This window comes from Bombus fervidus, chromosome 11 (assembly GCF_041682495.2).
Source record: "Bombus fervidus isolate BK054 chromosome 11, iyBomFerv1, whole genome shotgun sequence".
NCBI classification, from domain to species: domain Eukaryota; kingdom Metazoa; phylum Arthropoda; class Insecta; order Hymenoptera; family Apidae; genus Bombus; species Bombus fervidus.
In genome coordinates, this window is record NC_091527.1 from 7,802,174 (window position 1) to 7,821,780 (window position 19,607).

The window sequence follows — 19,607 nt, forward strand, 5'->3', positions numbered from 1 at the left end:
GGGTGTTTCTTTCTCATGATGGAATGATGAGAATACATGATGGAATGAGAATGGCGAGAATACACCGGATCGAAGAAGTCGAGGATTCGTGGAGTGAAATTTGATAAATTTAAATAGAAATGCAAAGTCATTGTGTTTGTTAAGCGACCATTTTTTCGATCTATGTACATTCGATGTATGTCGATCGTTTTTTAGAATAATGAAATTCACAATGCGGAGCGATGATAAAGTAAAAGTATAATACGCAAAGAAAGATAAATGATCTTCAACCGCCAGGATACCTCCATTTACGAAATTTCCCTCGCGATACCCGAATCATATTAACCCTCTACCCTTGTACCTTCGTCTTTTTCGACTCGGTGAACCTTCGTATCGCGCATACACCTATTTATATTTTAAACTGACACGCCTTATATATCCACGTTTATCCTTTGTTTTACATATGAACGCGAATATAGCCACCTGTAGGTCCAACCCCCAATCCACCGTGCTACTACTAAATTCTGTTTAGAAACAGTCTATACAATTTAGCGTCACAGTTTATGATCATAAAATTCAATATTTTGTGTAGCAACGCTATGAACGAATCTTCCATCGTATTAAATAATCGACTAACTTTCCTCGACGATCCTTCTTCAACAAGTTTTCCACAAATCGGTCCCGTTCAAGACCACAACCATATTTCTTCCTCTTCCTCCAAATCGCTTCGAAGTATTTTGATGTTCGATACCAAGCGATTTCTGCGATCGATCTCTCCAAGCGGAAAGAAATCAATCACGACGCCGGAGAATACGTTGGAAAAGTTCACGCGTAGACGCACCGAAAGGAGAGAAATCGCAAGAATGGAATCGGGTCGGTTGTCTATCGATTGAAATATCGCACGGTCGTATCTACTCGGGACTTCCCCGTAAATTCGAGCGTGTTTCGCTTCTTTCATCTTCGGCGCCGCTTGCCCGCTAAGAACTTGTAAATTGAAACGACCAGTGGAACTTTCTTTTATTTATCGCAGGGCTGGAACAGCGGCGACTTCCGGAGCTCCATTTTTCCGCAGGAAACACACAGGATTTACGTCAAAACTAAATTTTAAAGGGTGTCGATCGCGAAAAGTTTCTGCCTCTGAAATATTGTCGTGATTTGTATTTGCAGGAAGGAAATGTGCGAAGACAAGTTTTGCATTGTATTACGGAAACTTGGAGCGACTGGAAAAATATTAAGTCGTTCAAAACGCCTGCTAATCGATTCAATAAATTGATAAGTAAAAAAAGATAAGATAATATGATTGTTTCTAGAAAGTCGTCTTGGAATATGCAATTATTTATGTCATCTTCTTACGGAATTCAAAAATATAATTAGTAAGACCAGCAATATAATTTAATACTTCCAATATCGGAATATTATAACGAGCGATACTTTGAAAATTTTAAACAGAATAAAAAAGCACATTTAGCCACAGAATCAAAAGTAAAAACAGTTTTGGTAATATGGAATTAACGAGGTGCTAAATCTTAAAACTCTGTAAAACATATATAAAATATGTTCTATCATTTTCTTCCTTTAGATTCTCCGATTTGTAATATAGACTTTTCACAGCTCTAGTGGAAAAAGGTTACATTCAGAGTCTGGTATGAACTAAACAAATTCTCAGACGTGTTGAATGGATGATCTATACCCGGCAATAATTCTTACGAGCCGCGGTAAACGTACAGGAGACCCGTCGAACAGCCGGGAAGAATTATACGAGAGTACCGAGGCGAATCGTGCCAGGCGAATTACAGGCGTTACCGTTGCGATCAGGTTAATATAGAGACCACAACGAGCCGTACGCGTTAACGTATCGATATCAATGTCTATCGCGCGTGTTCCTCGCTATTATACGACGCGACCGCGCGTATTTGTTTCCTGCACGAACGTTCGCGTGGCCAGACGTTAAGTTCTGTACATTTGGTATCGCGCGATCGTGTCGTTTCACCGCTTCGAAACGATAGCCTCTTTCAACGTACGTGTTCTTCAGGCAAAGCGTGATTCTTGGGTAATTAATGGCGCCAAGAGTAAGATGTATACTATATAATATCTAAATTTGAAATAATTCTACGAAACGAATGGATTTTTACGACGATGGAACTGATCCAACGTTCGTGGTATATTTTAGAATATAACAAGTTTTGGCAAGTTTGTAGCCGTAATTTATTATACAATATATTTTAAATTATGGGATGCTTGATACTCGGACTATTCTTTGACGAAAATCTAATAAACGTATATTTCTCGATTTAAAAATTCCTTTTACAGATGTCGGCGACCATTAGAGATCGAACAAGCTGCGGAAATTAGGAGGACTACGAGATCGTCAGCTCGGAGGCGAGTTTGTTTTCCAACCAATCATCCTGGCTGAATACACCTTAAGATTCCGAAGGAGTCGTCGGCGTTTCCTTCGTGTTCAGAGGTCGGCAATTACACGGCGGACAGGTTACGGGAAAAGAGTTATGGCGTTCAAACGAGCCACGGTGTCTTATGGCGGAGGTGGGTCGAGTAACTTGACCAAGGCATTAAGTCGATCTCCTGCGGTGAGCGTGCATACATTACGTCGTTTATTCCCCTCATTCTTTCGAACGATCCACGCGCGTCCCAGAGAGGAACGGCACCAGCTCGATTAGCCATCGATGATCTACGATATTTCCGTTTCTTCGGAAGAAAAGAATACACAGACCTCGTCATTGGTTGGGTTTGAGCCAAGAAGAGCCAGCGTTTTCGTATTCTTAATAAAAGCAACGGTGTTTTCATGCTAATGCTGGGATTCATAGTTAGATTCTTTAATTTAGCTTTTTAGGACCGCTATTTTGTTGGACATTTGTTATTTCCTTCGATAATTGAAGTCTGTTAAAAGGCGTATTATTGCTTTTCTTGGCGGAAAGTAAACTGAAGAAAAATTCTTGTCTTGGTCTCACTTGGACAATTTGTAAATATTCAGTCAAAATTACCTCTTCGTTATTAATTGCTGATAAAAATTAAGTCAAAATTGTAAACGCTGGACAGACAGATTCGAAAGGAATTGTCATAAGAGGATTTGTCTCGAGTATTCTAAGATACAAGTATGTATCTGGAGATCGTACTTGTCGATTGATTTCAAACGAGCTGAACTTCCATCATCAGGGTCCGGTAATTATCAGCCAACCCTCTTTCACCTGACTCTGTAGGTCGTTTTAATCGATCGAGCCGGAGGTTCAGGGCTCTGCGATCAAAGGAAAAAGTGGCGGCCGAGCAGAGTTGTATCGACCGCGAAAAAAGTCGGCGACGACAAAGGTCGGTTCGCCTTCTGGGTGACTGGAAGATCCGTACTTGCCCGTACATCAGTCGAGTCGTGCTCATAAATCGTGATTAAATCGAGCAGCCATCGTAAATACCTATCAGTCGGGCAAGGACCGAACGAAAGTGAAACGACGAAGGAGCTTGAAAATCGGAGAAATGCTCTTTCGAATCTTCGAATCAATCCGGCGCTCTTCTTACGTGTAAATAACGAATCTCGCATCGTTGGCTTTAAAATATTCCACTTTCCACACTGACATTGTTGGCGGAGAATAGGAGGAAGGATAAAGGGAATAAAAACTCGAATACATTAACGTCTGGTCTTGTTAAAAGAAAACAGATCACTGGAGATTTCGCTGCACCACGCGGAACCATCGCCATCTTCTCCGCAGCGACAAATTCCTCCGGTTGTCCGATGAAAAACGTTCGCGCGACAAGTTGATTCAGCAATTTCCCCGGGCGTTATTGTTCGCTGTAACCGCGCGAAAGTCGAAGAATGCCGTTCGCGCGAGCACTAATTCAAAACCAGCCTTGTAACGCAGAACGCCACGCCGCGAATAACAAAGAGACGAGCGTAGAAACAAAAGGTGCGCGGTGCACAGGAAGGGAAGCAGAAAGAGGAGAAGAGGGCAAAAAGGCGTTCGCGCGTCCACGCCGACAGGCTGTCACGTGCAATTATCCCGTCTTGGCGGGTTCAAAGGCAGCGTGAGAGACCCTCTCGGGTATAAAAGTGTTACAAAGGTGGTAAACGCCTATGAGGGAGTTTGACGACCTAGATCGAACGACGACGAAGAACCGCATAGAATCTATCCGCTCCATCAGCGGGATTATTCTTGGAACGGCAGAGCTTTGTGCATGGAAAATTTTTTAATCCTTCTTTTATTTTATTATTTATTCTTGTTCGTCGCTGAAACTTCAAATACCTAAATCTAATGCGTGTGTGTAAATAGGATCGGCGAAAATTTATCGTTATCACAAAGAACTAAGGTTGTGGTTACAGTTGATGCGCGTTCTGATAAACTGTCGTTCCGACGGATCAAACCTTTAAAGATCGAAATGTATACGCTCATAAAAATCTATGTACGTACATGCGTATTTGATTGCTTCGACGTACTGGTTACGATTCGTTAAATATGCAGTAACTATCCGCTTACACAAACTTGCCTAAAGACGAATAGTTCATATAATTGAAGTCTACTGATTTTCCCAGTACCCGTAATATTTCACATATTTGGATTGTACGTTTTGCAAAGCAGTTTCAACCGACAGGTGTTGTCCCACTCGATCGGCCACTAAAATAAATATTTACCGCTAAGATCAGACACGATCTCGAGCGGATCGAACGACGGAAGTGTGTCCGTTGACCCGGGAAATCCACAACGAATAACTGGTGGCAGGTTGTCGATGTCGCGGAGGCTTTTCAGAACAGGCTTTTATTCCGGCGGAGTCGCGGGATATCGAGGGTCGACAGAGATTGCTGGCGCGTCGCGGCCATAGTCTAAGACCTCTGATTGACAGGACCGCTACACACCGATGATACCGACGTGTCTGTGCTCTGACTTCCATTTCACGCCACTCTGCGTCTGCCTGTCGTTCCGCTTTTCCACCGTTTCCAGAATCTTGGATCCATAAGACCTCGTGGATCTATCCTCTCCTCTCGTTCGAATCGCGTAAAAGGCTGCTGTACGTTCGTAGCTCTTCGCTTTGGTATTACGGTGTTAAATGCCGGAATATTCGTTTAATTTAGACTCCGCTTGTAGTTGAAAACTGGCATTGAGGTAGCAGCGGAATACTTGCAACGCGTTACCAGAAAAAGACGAGAAAGTTGCGGCCAGAGGCCACTTTAGGATCTCGAGCTTCGTTTCGCCTCTTTTTTTATAATTAAATTCATCAAAAGTTGCGCCAGACGAGAGCCCTTGTTTCCAACTTTCCGCCAATTATAAACACCCTGAAGACCGTGTATCGATGTTCATACGAGATGCACGTGAGATTTCATTTAGCGGTCGACCAGCACACCGACTCCGTCGTAATACTTCTGCTCCCAGTTTACGCTGGATTAATATCGAATTCAGGGGCCAACTTCAACGTTATTGAGCCTCCACGCAAGAAACTTCCGCTGGCTTCAGCTGCATCGCAAAATCCACGGTTCACAGATTCGGAAAGCAACCGATAAAATAATCGTTGGATAATCTGCAGTGTAACGATTTTCATCGCACGAATAAACTTCGATGGTAGCTACCGCTTCTTTCAAAAATTGAGATTTAGATCTTGATAATTAATTTCAGATCGCGGATCGAGCAGTCAATTACGTGCATGTGCAAGCATAACGTGGATCGTCAGCTACCAATTCCTACCTACGCAAATATCAATTTCCAACTGTCAAATCGACGACAAGCAGTTGCTAATTGCAACAATGCTACCATAACAGATCGCTCCTCGAAATCAGTTGCAAGAACTGGTGGGGATAGCGACGATCTGTTCATCATCACAGACATGCCACTACTGCTGTCAATACGCCAATCTTCACCCTTCGCTCGCCAATTTCTACCGATAAATTCCCAAACGTGTCACGTTCACGATAAAACTTTCCAACTGCGGTACTCACCGCCGCTGAAAGAATTTAACCCATCGTTTAACCGTCATCCGTTAGTCGAACAAGATTCCTCCAGTTAGATACATCGCAGAAATTGAATCCGAGAAAAGGCAGGATCAAGCGGAGAAGGGTAGGAGGAGGGAGGTCTGCGACGCGCAAAGGGAGCAATTTCTCAAGTGATTACCTTAAAGAAGCTACGAGATATTCGAGGTATCGTGCGGCCTGCGGCACCGGGAACCGTCGGAGTGACATTGAGCCTTGGTTCGCGGGGACGAGGGCCAAAAAGAAGAGCGAGGAAGGAAAAGCGGCCGAACACCGACGGTGGATAAGGCGAGACACGTTGGTCGGAGGAACGGTGACTGAGGGAACGAAAGAAGGAGCGGAGGAGGAGAACGAAGAAGAAGAAACTGCCGGTTCCCGGAGGAAATTGAAAAATCCGAGTTAAAGGATGGGCCGATGCAGCAGCGCGTGTCTGCGCTCGCCACCGACTGCGAAGTATTTAATTTAACTTTTTCCTCTTTTTAGCCGCATTTCCAATTTTCCCTCGGTCCCGTTCCTCGCGACGCCGTGCCACGAGTCACGCCATCAGAGGCCGCGTTCTTCCTTCTTCTGTCCTTAAGACGGCATGCGAGCAACTACCTTGAATCTCTCTACCACCGCGTTAGTACTATCTTTCTATACGCTGAATATCTATTCAGCCCAAGTTCAAGCGGAGAATCCTGGAAATTGACCGTACAGATATTTTATTCTTCGCTAATGCAATTCCGCTACTTTAATTTCTATCTATCTCGTAGTATACATGACACAAAGTAATCGAAGACATTGAGAATTGTAAAGTTAAATTGATTTTAGTTATTGGAGATGTTGACAATGTTGAAACCATCCGAGTTGATTTCGTGGATTTATCATTTTCTACTTGGTGCTATTTAATCAAGTGACAATTGGTCCATGACTTCTCTTTAAACTCAAGTTCACGAATAGAGCAAACTTCTCAAAAATAATTATAAGAGTAGAGTAAGCGAATTTTTATCACACATTGAAAGTGCCATATCTACAGATCACATCGTACAATATTGCGTAGCGAAGAAAAATGAATCCTATCGGAATCAAATGGTTGAGATCAAATCCCTATTATTCACTTACCAACCTTGATAGACGTCTTAATTCCTTACAACCACCTCAACTCTAATCAGCTGGATTACTCTATTTCCTAAATACTCGAAACTCTTCCTTCATCAACTCTCAAATATAGGTATCATCTTCAACCCTCGTTTTCTCATCGAGGAAATGGTAGATCATCGACTACTATGCCGTTACCTATAATCTAACGTGACTCGAAGACCCCTTACGAATCAGAAGGTAGAACTTCCGGAGAAACCGGCCTAGACAGGTGTGGAGACGGCGCGATCAGAACGGTCTGGCCTCGATAGAGTCATTAGCGAGCAGGTGAATCCGTGCACTGACGGAACTCGCGTAATTTCTCGACCGCAGAAGGAAAGGGCACAGCTGCGCGCGACCAGGTAGACCAAATTGCGTTCCCGCTAATAAGAGAAACAAAATAGGTTTCTCGAAGCAAACCTTCGTGAAACGAGGTTAGAATTAGTCAGGAGAACTCAAGTTTGTTGCGATTCGGCGAGATTTGCAACGTGGCGAATCGATAAACGAGGTCAGAAGATGGATGATGATGTCGGTGGTTTAAGCGTGAAGGTTACGGTCGAGGAACGAAATCTTCTTCAACGCGATGATCTTCGCTGAAAGTGGTATTACACGAATTGTAATCGTGTTTCGAAAGAAGGATTACTGGACTATTACGTAGCAACGTAGTATCATCGATCGTTGGAATGTTCGCAAGAAGAAATTTCTAGATACGCTATTTTTAGTCCGACCGTTTTAATTCTACAACTGGACTGTGAATATTTATGCAAATTCATATTTTTACAGACACCCATAAAGAACTGAGAGTCGGATAAAAGCGTGCCTTATCTTCTAAATACCGTAAAATATATTCCATTTTCTGGTGATTTAGTTATTTTTTGCATTTGCGCCCGATCGTCTTAGCTGCAAACGTCGCTTCGTCCATCTCCACCTGAAAAAGATTTATGAAAGTGAGAATAGATGAAACCATCCCCTGATGTACGCGCAAGAAGATTTGGAACGAGTGATATCGCGGGTGTATCATCCTGTGCGGCTCCCAATTACGCTCAAAGTAAATCTAGTATAATTGACGCGGGTGGAAACGCAGTCGGGAAAAACTGGTTGTTCTTCGTGGCAATACGGTAATTACCGGTGGAAAATAGGAGACCGTGCTTTAATCATCGGCTTCATTACCGGAGCAACCTTTTATTCAACAGGTAACACAGATTTCCACGTTAAAATTAACAACGTTACCGAGCTCATTAACGAGCAACGAAACGAACGAAACGGGCAAATATTCCGAATGGCATTTTTCCTGACTGGCATGGAAAAAGTTTAGCTCTGTTAACGCTTCCAACCAGTCGTTAGGCGATTGTTCCTCGGCAAACGTTCGCGATCATCGACGTGCGGTCGACGTTGCGTTCGGTCATTAAAGAAACCTGGAAAAATTAACGAACCGGTTACCTTTTTGTGCCGAGTGTTTTATTCGAGAGGAACGAGTTTGTAGAGCAGACCATGCATAGATACTCCGACTATTAAGTACATTGGCAAATAAAGCATTATTCCTATTCCAGACAGAGGTATGTTTGCCAAGACGTCGTAAGATTTCCAAACGTGTTGAACATTGGACGGTAATGAGAAAAAGCTGCGTAACGGAAGAGTCTTGAAAAAAAAGTTGAAGAAATTGTGTCAGCCAGTTTTGCATCGACTTTTCTTTTTCCACTTTCTTGTTCTTTCACCGAAAAAGTTTATCTAATGAAACGTATCTAATACGATGTCTCGCTTTGGAAGATCCGGATGCACCTGTCGTAATCTAATTTTTTATCCAAATAAAAATCAAGGATCGACGATTAGAAGGATCAGTGGTTATAATTCACGGTATCTATCGGGCACGAACGTATAAAGACCGGATCCTACCTGGCGCCACGGTGATTATGGCCTTAACTGTCAGATAATAATGGCATATATCACCTGGCGCGCGGATGTCGAAAAAAACGAACGCTTTTCCACTACCTGTTCGCCGCCCCAGCCAAAAAGGGACTGGCATCTCGTACGTGGTAATTAACCCCTTTCGTAACCGGCGATAAATCCGTTCGACGAGCAGAACGAACGTGTCTACGCTGCAAGAGAATCGACCGTATCTTTTTTTATCCTGGAACAGAGATAAGGGCAGATAGGGTGTATTTATTCTAGGAGAGGCCAAAGAAAACCATGTTCTCGTATTGTTAGAGAGATTAAAAGGGTCGGTCAAAGGTCCAGTGAATAGATTGGCGTTTAACAGAGTCTCGTTTCTCCGACACCGACGGCAGGTGTATTAATCGTTCGTGAAACTGTCTACGGTTCTCCGGTATATCGTCGACCTTTGAACCGATTCCATTCCCGAATATTTCTCTCCCTTGTGGAAGCTCAATTTTCCCCGCTGCAAACTTTCCACTTGCGGGAATTTCCAAGATCCGGTTCACGTAGTGGCAATTGCTTTTCCATGACCTCGTTTCGGACGATTGTCAGCCAATTTCAGCTGCTCTTCAATCCCTGACGCGATCCTACGTGATTTGTGACTCGAATACTCTACGTTTCCGGCATGTTCCCGCGCCTTTCCCTCTTTTACCTTCTCAAAACTTGACCAAATATTTCCATATATATGTGTACCAAGATCAATCTGTCACCAGGAATCCCTCTTATGCTATATTCCATATTCGTTCTTACAACTGCGGGAGGAAATTCGTTCAAACTTTAAGATCGTAGAGCTTATATCCTAGTAGAAAATATAGTCGTCGAGCTGTCAATGTACACGATATGAATTAAATAGACTGTTCTCAAATATAGTTTAAAAATATTGCTTAAAAATTACATTATCTAGCTTGACTCTGGCCGATCGTTTCCCTGGCTATCCGGATCGATCATCGCGTTCTGTACGAGACCAGCAAATGTCCTGTTACTTACGAACGGGGGTGCACTATATCTCACTGGTTTCTCTCCTTCCCTTCACTCCGTTTCACGGCCAGATCGTTTTATTCGCCGACAGCGGGCATCGTCGCCCATAATAAAGACATTAACGGAGCCGGCCGCGGAACGATGAAGGCCTTCCGTTCCAGGAGGCCAGTTAGTTCGAGCAAAGATCGCGCGGCCTGACGCCACCGCCACTCGTCCCGGCCAGCACGCTTTCGGCGAAGTGATTTACGCGCTGCAAACTATAATTATTGAAGCGCCGCACGAAATTGCTTCCACGTATTTCTCTTGGCCGTTCTGGTCGTGCGACTCGACTTAACAGCCATCGTTCCTCTTATTCTTCAGTCTTTTGACAACCGTCGGACGACCCGCCGTCCTTTTCCTCGTGAATCGTATATATTTATCCGTAGAAACGAGCGCAATTTCGAATCACGTCGAACAGGGACGGTGTAAAGATTTCAATTCCTCTCTCGAGTCGAGACGGGAAAGGGGAAATCGATGGGAAGCCCAGGGACGATAAAGTCGAACGAAGGACGTACTCGCGGTAGCACGCGTCGAATTTCCCTTAGATTATGTCCGTCATAACCTGGATTTAGAAGACACCGGTAACGAACAAACGACACTCCAGAGAAGGTTGCTTCACTGTTCAAAAGCTGGTTTATTTTTCGCTTCTTTATTCCGTGCAGTGCTCTCGGGGATCAAACGAATATCGACGCGTTGCACGTGGCGAAAAATGGCAGGTAAACGAGATGAGAATGGTAAAATAATATGGATTAACGTTTCCTATTGTCCGTATCTTCTGATCCGATTTCTTCTATTCCTAAATGGATCGTTTCGAGACGAAAAAGTCGCCAGAAAAATCCAATTACCATGAAAGCTACGTTGAAAGCTGACAAAATTCTTACAAACAAACAAATTTTGCAGTAAACGTAGAATCTGTTCAAAGGCGCATAGTTCGCTTGCAAGCAGAAAGGTAGAGAACGAGCTAAAATGGCGGGTCATAGAGGTCCGCGATTAGCGTGTTTCCCTGGCTGGCCCGAAGCTACGATGCTGTGATGGATAAACGAGAGGCTCGTTTGGACTTTTGACGACTTTGTCTGCAACACTGGGACCCTGACCCTCTGAAATACCTCAGGATCCCATCCTCACAGCTGTTCCCCGCCACGAATTTCTCCTCGCTAGTCTTCGCGTCGATTCCTCCCATCGTGGACGCGGTAATTATGCTAATTCCACGAAAACCGGTCGACCACCAACCATATCGCGATTAGGATACTTTCCTAGATACTGCAAGAGATTCTGATTTACAGAATATCCGTGGAACGTGCCGAGCAAACACTAATAGCGCTTCGAATTTTTCATTCTTGGGTCGTCCGTGTTTTTATTCGACCGCAAAGTATCGTTGAATTCTCGTTTCTTATACCTCGACAGCGTCGCAAACTGTGAAACGGATGAAAATCTCGTAAAACGTGTTCTTGTAAGGCGAGCGTGCATTATTAACGCAACACTGCGCAGAGGGGCATCTTATTGTCGAGTAAAAATATGCTCCATTTCCACGAGCAGTTTCTCAAGACGAGGCTATTAATGGCCTGACGCTGTGTTCCAGATAGCGGGACGATTAAGGCAATTACTCCACCAGTCATCCTTTTGCACGGAAAGAAAGAAAAAGAACAAGGGAGCCACCCTTCAGAGGGATCTTTGAAGAATTAGAAAAATTCATTTGCGACCTTCTGCAAGCAGTCTCGAGCTTATAATCGAAAACCTAATAAAGTAGAATAGTCTGTCGAAATAAATCATTCTGCTGCGCTTTACATTAAAGATGTAACAGGGAAACAAATGAATACTTAACAAATGTATGCAAGAAGAAAGACATACTAATTAGAATTTAACTACTTGCGAAGCAGTAATTATACACGAGAATGCATTTCCAGTGCGTGTATTTACCATCTCTCCTCATTTATTTACATTCTCCACTTGTTTATTTATATTACCCGTTGTTTGTTTATGTTCCGTATCTATTTGTCTACTTTTTGTTAATCTTCTCGTACCGTAGATATTAATGGAGTAGCTTCGAGCGAATAATATAACGTGAACGAAGAGTCATCTAATTGCAGTAATTATCTCATGATTAATCGAGACGCCGGGACGGTACGTTTCGAGGAAGCGGATTTGTCGCCAGGTACCAATCTGCTAGTTTTCTCGTCGCGCAACTAGTAACGGTGCCTGAAAAGAGACTTGCGAAGGAATTCCATGGTCCAGGAGTTGTAATTTTCCCATCGTTACGCGGCAAGCGCGCAACTTGCCAAGAGTACAAGGGAAACCAGAGAAATACTTTCCAATAAAGGGTCCCTGGGGATGGCATCCTCCATCTCGCGGTTTTCTATGTTTTTACCGAACTGAGAAGGTACGAAGGAAGCAGGCGAACGTAAAAACGTGCTGACTAGAAGCACGAAGCAGAAATGGGAAGAATATCGCGAGAGTTCCCGAGAGCTATGACCGCTTCAAAGGAAGAACGGGATGGATCGCAACTTAAACCGATCTCTAGGGTGATACGTTCTACCCTGAGTATTGAATGAAGAAGGGCTTGAAATATTTTCCGTCTTATGATCCCTTGTAACCTCGATTCTCTACAGATTCGACTTTCCAAAGATTCCTACATTATTTAAAGACGCGAGAAGAACGAACATTTCCTATTACAACAAGTAAAGAACATCTGCATTGTACTTTATATTCAGCTTAATCTAGCTTTCACGAGCCTGCAAACTCAGCTTCCAACATTCTGTTTTCCAAAGACTTGTAAATTATTTACTAACAGAGAAAAAGCTCGAAGATATTTTTCTTGCAACAACTATGAACAACGCGTCTATTACACCTGATATGTATAGAAACACCGACCACGAGGCACCAGCTATCCTCCCTCGCTCTACACTCCCACACCGCACTCGAACTTGATCCTCCCGATCAAGAAAGAACATTATTAAATTCTTGCCCTCGATATTTACGATCCTCCGGATTTGCTACCGTTTCATCTCCAGCAGAGAGTTAATATTTAGCATACACGCCGACTAACGCCAGTTATTATACTCAATCTCCGTTCGAAATCTCCGCTCGATAAAGCAATAATCTCACCGAGAAAACCGATGGATCTACAGACGTAGACTCGCGAGGCTAACTCGAAGTTAGCCCGAAGAGACTCGAGAGTCGTTCCCGAGGCAGCATAGGCAGACGGTTTCCAGCATAGGGCAGCCTCGTAGTATTAAGTCATTACGTTCGGCCCCGGTCCTAATAATACCCTTCGCCTCGCTACGAGTGAGCCGACCGAGCCAAGTCCCGTCCATCCATCCAGTTGTCCGCCACGACGACGTGCCGCATCCTCCGCGTCCTGCAGAGGTTCTCACGCGAGTCCTTCCGCGCCACCCCGATCGACTGTCTTATGCAGATTGTCCAAACGATCCGACGCTGTTACATAGGCTACCGTATTTACGGCGTTGACTCGGGATGATGGGAGAATCGTGACTGACGTTTAAAGGGATCATGAAGTTGCTTGTTGAGAGAAGATACTAGGTATTAATTAGGTTGGTTGACTATCGTAAGTTGACAGTGTGTTTACGTGTTTATTCGATGTACAAGGGGAACGATGAATGATGATCTTTGAAGTTAGTTCATTGTGCGTTCAAACTGGTATTGAATAAAGATAATTAGTTTGCCGCGAGATAATGAGATTAAATTCAAAATTCTAATATCAAAGTTTCGAATTATTAACAAAGATAAATCCATAGACTCTCGATATTGAAGATAGACAAAATCGAAACTTTCTCATCTGTCACCACCATCTTCGTTTCCTCCCAAGACCCACGAGTTCATTAACGAATCTGACAAATTACAACAGAACAAGTACTCATTGTACGAACTTCGCTGAAACTTTGGATGAAACCGGGCTAATTAACCAAGATACTTCGAATAAAGACACATAACGATTATTAAACAGGATATATAATTCTAGAAGAGACACGAATGTTCGCAAGGTATCGTAGCTATAGATGACAGAAGACAGGGTTTCCACGGGCACGAGAAGCAACGTAGAATCGGCAGAGACCACCAGGCTCGTTCTCCGGTTATGCCCGTCGGCCTCTCGTGGCTTTGCTCTCGTAATATCTTATTACACGATCGCTGCATGCCTCGGCGGTGCACATGCACGCGTGCACCTACACGCGTCAGCCGTGCTCACCCACGTTTACCTGTCACCGATCGGTTGCGATCGTATCTTTTTCCAGGGAAATTTGTGCCGATCGGCCCGAGAAAATTCGAGGCGTGTGATTATTCCGCGAGCCGCCGGGACATTTTTATGTAACGTAATGATCGGCTATCGTAATCTCTCGCGGGCAATCACCTCGCGACTTGGGCGATATTTTGCTCACCCTTAAATCTTCTATTTATAAGTATCATTTCAATGTATCACTACTCCAATTTTAAATATTTAGATATTATTTCGTAACAACCTATACGATATAACTTCTCTAACGCAGCTAATATTTTTAATCTTAAAAGAAAGCTCATTCTTGTTCGTTGTTCCGAATTGTATAGGTCACGTGGATGAGAAGATTTCACGAGGCCACGTTTCGAAAGAGGAAGGATAAGTATACGAAAAAAGATATTGAGAAATGCTTCTACGTCGGGTGGATCTTTGATCGACCCGCTGGAACGTGGGTCGTTGATTCGAAGAAATAAAGGGCGAGGCTCCTTCACGCGTGGCTCACTGATTCCAAGAAGAGAAACAGGAAGATTTGTAGAGGATGGATGGACTACAGATTCGGTGGAATAGGTTATCTTACTGCAAGGTATCGAGAATGTAGAACGGGAATCGGTCGAACCTAAGAGATAAGGAAGATGAACCGTAGTCATATCCAAAAATGAGAAATAGTAGAAACTTCCCACCCTAAACTATCAAATAGATCTCGTAACTATAGAAGCACTCTGAATGTTCCTTTAAAAAAACATCTCGCATCGAGTTGCAAATTCAAAATTCAAACCTAACTCAAAGCCATCGATTTCGATGTGAAATACGCTACTCTCGTCAGTTCCTTTTTGCTCGTTTAGGTAATATAAAATAATTGCCTCGAGTCAGAGTCGTTAATTACAAGGGCAATCAGGTACCTTGCGATCAGAGGCTGCGTCTCCCTGGCGGACGCTTTGTTCCGTGGCTTTGCTTACGTCGATTTCGCTCTGTTGTACGGCTCGTACGTAGCATGGACCACCAGCGCATCGTATGAAGTTATTATCTCCGGCGGGTTCTCCGACACAACGGCGCATCAGCTCGACACACTGTCAGCTCGTCTCTCCTCGTGGCATCTTACGAGTCAACGAGTCCTCGCGCAACGACGAACGAGCACACGCACAAGGCGTATCCTTGGGAAAAGAAAGCGAGTGGAAGAGGAAGAGCGTAGACAGCCCTTAAAGTCATGTTCTAGACAAGCATCGCTGGCAATGGTATCTTATTACTGGCTTATCGACGTGTACTATACCGAACCTGAAGCCACGGGAACGCGTACATCGAATCCGGAATCCGTACGAGGGGCTCGCGTCATTTTCAGAATTGCAACTTTTGCTCCGAGCTATGCAGCCGCTCGCTTATTGAGTACGAAGCCACTGAAAGGTACCGATCGTGTTCGATCGCGCGTACCATAATGAACGGAGTACCGAACGGGTATCCAGTATGGTTCAAAGGTTGCTCGATATTGCTACCTTTGAGAAATCTCTGCCCCTGCTCCAAGAATATTGCTCAACCTCCACAGCTTCTGTAATTTCTTCTCGTTTATATCTAAAGGTTGTCCCGGCGACTTCGATGACTAAAGATCGTATTTGTAATCGAGAAACATAGTTTTATCCCAGCTGTGATCTTTTCTCAATCTTTTTGAGACTAATGGTACAAGAAAACTAACAGTATTGTTACAATCTTTTTAACACCTGTGCTGAGAATATTCCGTACATATTTTCTAACACGAAGGGTTAATATTCTTAAAGGCTTAAGAATGTACAAAGTATAGGGGAACAGACGTCTCCAAAGAATCCTTTTCTGTTCAAAGGTAAGAGATTCGGATGCGCGATTGGAAAATTCCTAAATTTTCCACTTCAAAGAGAAATCAAGCTGGGCCAGTACGCACAACGGTTCTGTGGATAATTTCGTTGGTACCAGAGGAGATCGAAAGAAGGGAAAAGAGAAAGAGAAAGATGGAGCAAGAGGGAACGTCAGTTGTGGTAACCGCGAGCGAGTCTCAAAGGCAAGCGTGCCGGCCGTAAATCTTGTCGAGTTTGCCGCGGAATCGATACGGCCTGGTTTTCTCGGTCAAAGCTCGTTAGCGATTCTCTCCGCGGTGAAGTTGCTCTAATTGGAGATCCCGCGCGCGCTCGGGATCGTCCTCCGTAAGGAACCGGCCAGCCGGCTGTGTATACACGTTGCATTCGAGAGGCGCTATTATTCGAGTCGAGGGGGATTCCGTGAAGTGCTCATTGTCGCGAAATCTAGTCTACGGGAAAGGCAGCTTGCCGGAACAGCCGTTCGTTTTCCCGTCCTACTTCATTAACCGTGTCTTCCACGAACCACCGGCTTCCTTCGCCTCCCTGCTTCACCTAAGGAATCATCAGCTTTTCGGAATTTCCGTCGCGTCTTCCGTTCTTCGTGTATTATCACGCTCCTTCGATCGATCGATGTCCACCAACTGCGTCGTGGAGAATCGATCGTTTAAAGTCTGATATACACGGGCTGCCGAAAGTGTTCGAATACTTGTATCCCGCCGCCACGCTCTTTGGTCAAAGCGTACTTGGGAAACTTCAGAGTCTTTACGAAGCGTAGGACGAGGAAGTAGAAAATAAATTGGAGTGCTTCTTCTGTATAGATATAGCGAGGAGAAGGGAGGATACGGTGTAAGGTGTTTATCTCAGCAACCTTGTCGTTAGAAAGTCCACAAAGACTGTAGAGGGTTAACACCGTGTTTCCGAACGTGTGCGCGTTCGAGCGTAAGTTAACTGGAATCAGGGAGGAACGTTACGTCAAAGTCACCAATGGAGGAGCACTCGTAAATACCAAGCTAGTGTTGCTTTGATCATCCTGGATTGAACGTTCATCTAGTTAGCTGGAAGACATCTCGACGAGGCCGACTTTGCTGCCAGCGGCTCCCACTTACGAGGCATCTTATTTGTCGGAATTCTTACGAGCGTTTTATTAAGCACCGTTTCATAGCTCGTTTCCCGACCATTTTCTTCCTTATTCGTCGGCCATAAACAGCCGATACCTCGAAGAATCGAGCTACCTTCTACCCATGTTTTCAGTTTCTAATTAGAAATCCGATGCTCGTGGTAACCTTTCACCAAGGTAACCTAGCCTCTCATTGTGGTTCGTTTTATTCCGAGTCTGACAGAGGGGTAAGAAATGCGTACCGTAGTTTCTAACTCCGTAGTTTCCTAACGATATTCGGATCCATTATTAAAACTTTTTTGCTTATTTCGATGAGCGCTACATGCCCCTGAAGTTTGGCATAAACTTTCTCACAGTCTCTATGCTTGCAAACTATGAAACATCCATTCGTTGGAAAACAATCCTGTAGACGAACATCGTTGACGGAATATCGAACGATAGATCTTCATCGAACGACTATCAGACTCAGGGAAAGATCGAAATATTTCATTCGGCAATTTTGATGCGTCTTTCATAGCACATGGAAGAGACGTTCGAATACGAAGCGAGAACACAGGCCGTAAATGTTCCGGTTAAGAGCAGCTTCGTCCGCGTTAGCCGCGATAAAGTCGAAATCACCGCGCGAAGGAAATAACAATGGAACGCTGACGTTACGGCTTCTATCATCGGGACGGGAGCACGGATCGTTTGAATCTTACTGCGGCCCAGTTGCATTAATATCGCATTGCCTCGAGATCCTTTCCGTATAAGACGCGTATCGATCCCCGTGACGTTTTCCAGTCGTGCCAGAGGAATACCAGGATTGAAATGTACACTATAAAATCTCAATCAACGTCTCTTACACTTACTGCAGAAATATGGTGTGAAAACATTTTACGATAAATAACGATTTTACTTGAGTCTCGTTTAAGCAACGAAATATTTCATAATTTTAGTTCAGTAAACGAATTTCCAAAAGTTCCAATCTTCACAGCAGTCTCAACAGACGATACTTGTTTACTCTTTCCGGAAGTCAAAGATCTGGAGCCTTTGTCTTGAGCACCAAAAGGGAAATATATCCTCGGGAATGGATATCAGACGGTGGTAGAATGAAAGGACCGGTAAACAGAGCTCTATGTCGCTTTCCTGATCCATTTAAGCGTCGAATCCCATCCCCGTTATGAACGATCGTATCGCTAAGTGGCTGGAGGCTCGCATCCGAGCATCGGGACCCCACCGAAGCACAGACGCCTACAGAAGGCGAGAGTAAAGCGGTCCTGGCATGCATCTTTCATCTTTAGCGAGGCAAAGGGTTTCAACGGGTAGAAGAGACGGAGCTAGTTTCGTCGTAAGGGTTGCACCCGCAGACACTGACTCCTCTCTTCTTTTGTTTGACAGAGACCGTCATGAGAGGCTGCTCATTTGCCTAGTCAAAGGCTGTGCCTTTCTGCACACCCCTTTCGGTTCTCCCTTCTTCCTCTTCCTGGACATCTTCGTTCGCTATTATCTTTCCTTGCGGTCTAGCGCCTCTTGCTGCACGATATTTGCTCTTGTATCTGACATTTTCAAGTAAAGGTAAGTAAGTGGAGAAAAATAAGCCTACTGCTCAAGACTAAAGCGATAAAATAGTCGAGATCTTTCTTTTCTCGTAGAATATTCTGATAGTATCGAACAAAGTTTATTAAAAACTCCAAGATTTTCGACTCTGAGTGAAATACGCCAAGAAATTTCTGTAAGAATCGAAAGGGGCAGGAAATTGAACGGGTATGCTATTTCAAACTCCTTATGATTCGGATATAACGTTACTCCAAGGTAGTTGAAATTTTCCACTCGTTATCCGAAACTTCACGTAATCCAATGTGTCGGTGCTATACAAAATATACAGCAGATATCAAAAGTTAGTCGTCTCTATATCTATAATTGAGTGCGCGCCGAAGTCGATGAAAGCTCCTTCACTTTCTTCTCGTGAGGAGAGGTCTGGCAAAGAAGAGTCAGGCTGGCGTGTAATCACTCGGAACCGCATGCTTCGGTATTCCGCTTTGAGGATGGGATTCGAATGCGACGCCGTCAACGTCGTCGTCTCCGATGGGCGAGTAGAACCTGCTAAATTAAACGCAGTGAACCGTGATCCTGTAAACAGACCATTTCCATGCCAGGAGGTTCGCCAGGCTGCGCGACTAATGGGCTTGATGATCCACCGGGGGTTGACGTCGTGAATTAACATCAACTACGACGTTTTCCTGTGCAAACGACCTTGGAAGTGGGATACATCCGCCCCTCGACGTGGCCCTACCGCTATATATACACGCAGTCCGCCCGACGAGAGTTAATGCCAAGGACGAGAGAGGGCCGAGCTTCGATCTCCAACCCTCCTTTCCCAATTGTTTATCTACCTTTCTCCCCACGTTTCGACGAATTTCCTCGTCGCAAGATTTGGAAGACGATTTGTGGAGTGTGTCG

At 44.3% G+C, this 19,607-nt stretch overlaps 1 long non-coding RNA gene across 3 annotated transcripts in view; it reads left to right on the plus strand.

Moving 5' to 3' along the window:
- Window positions 1-19,607, plus strand: part of LOC139992274 (uncharacterized) — a 201,145-nt gene that overhangs the window by 174,008 nt on the left and 7,530 nt on the right. Inside the window, exon 3 of one of the 3 annotated variants that reach the window (XR_011801063.1) lies at window positions 14,561-14,952. The exons of 1 other annotated variant lie outside the window; for it this stretch is intronic. This is a non-coding gene — a long non-coding RNA (uncharacterized lncRNA). Of the gene's footprint in view, window positions 1-11,582; window positions 11,903-14,560; window positions 14,953-19,607 lie in introns of those variants that run through there. One more of the 3 variants, XR_011801062.1, reaches the window with a different exon arrangement.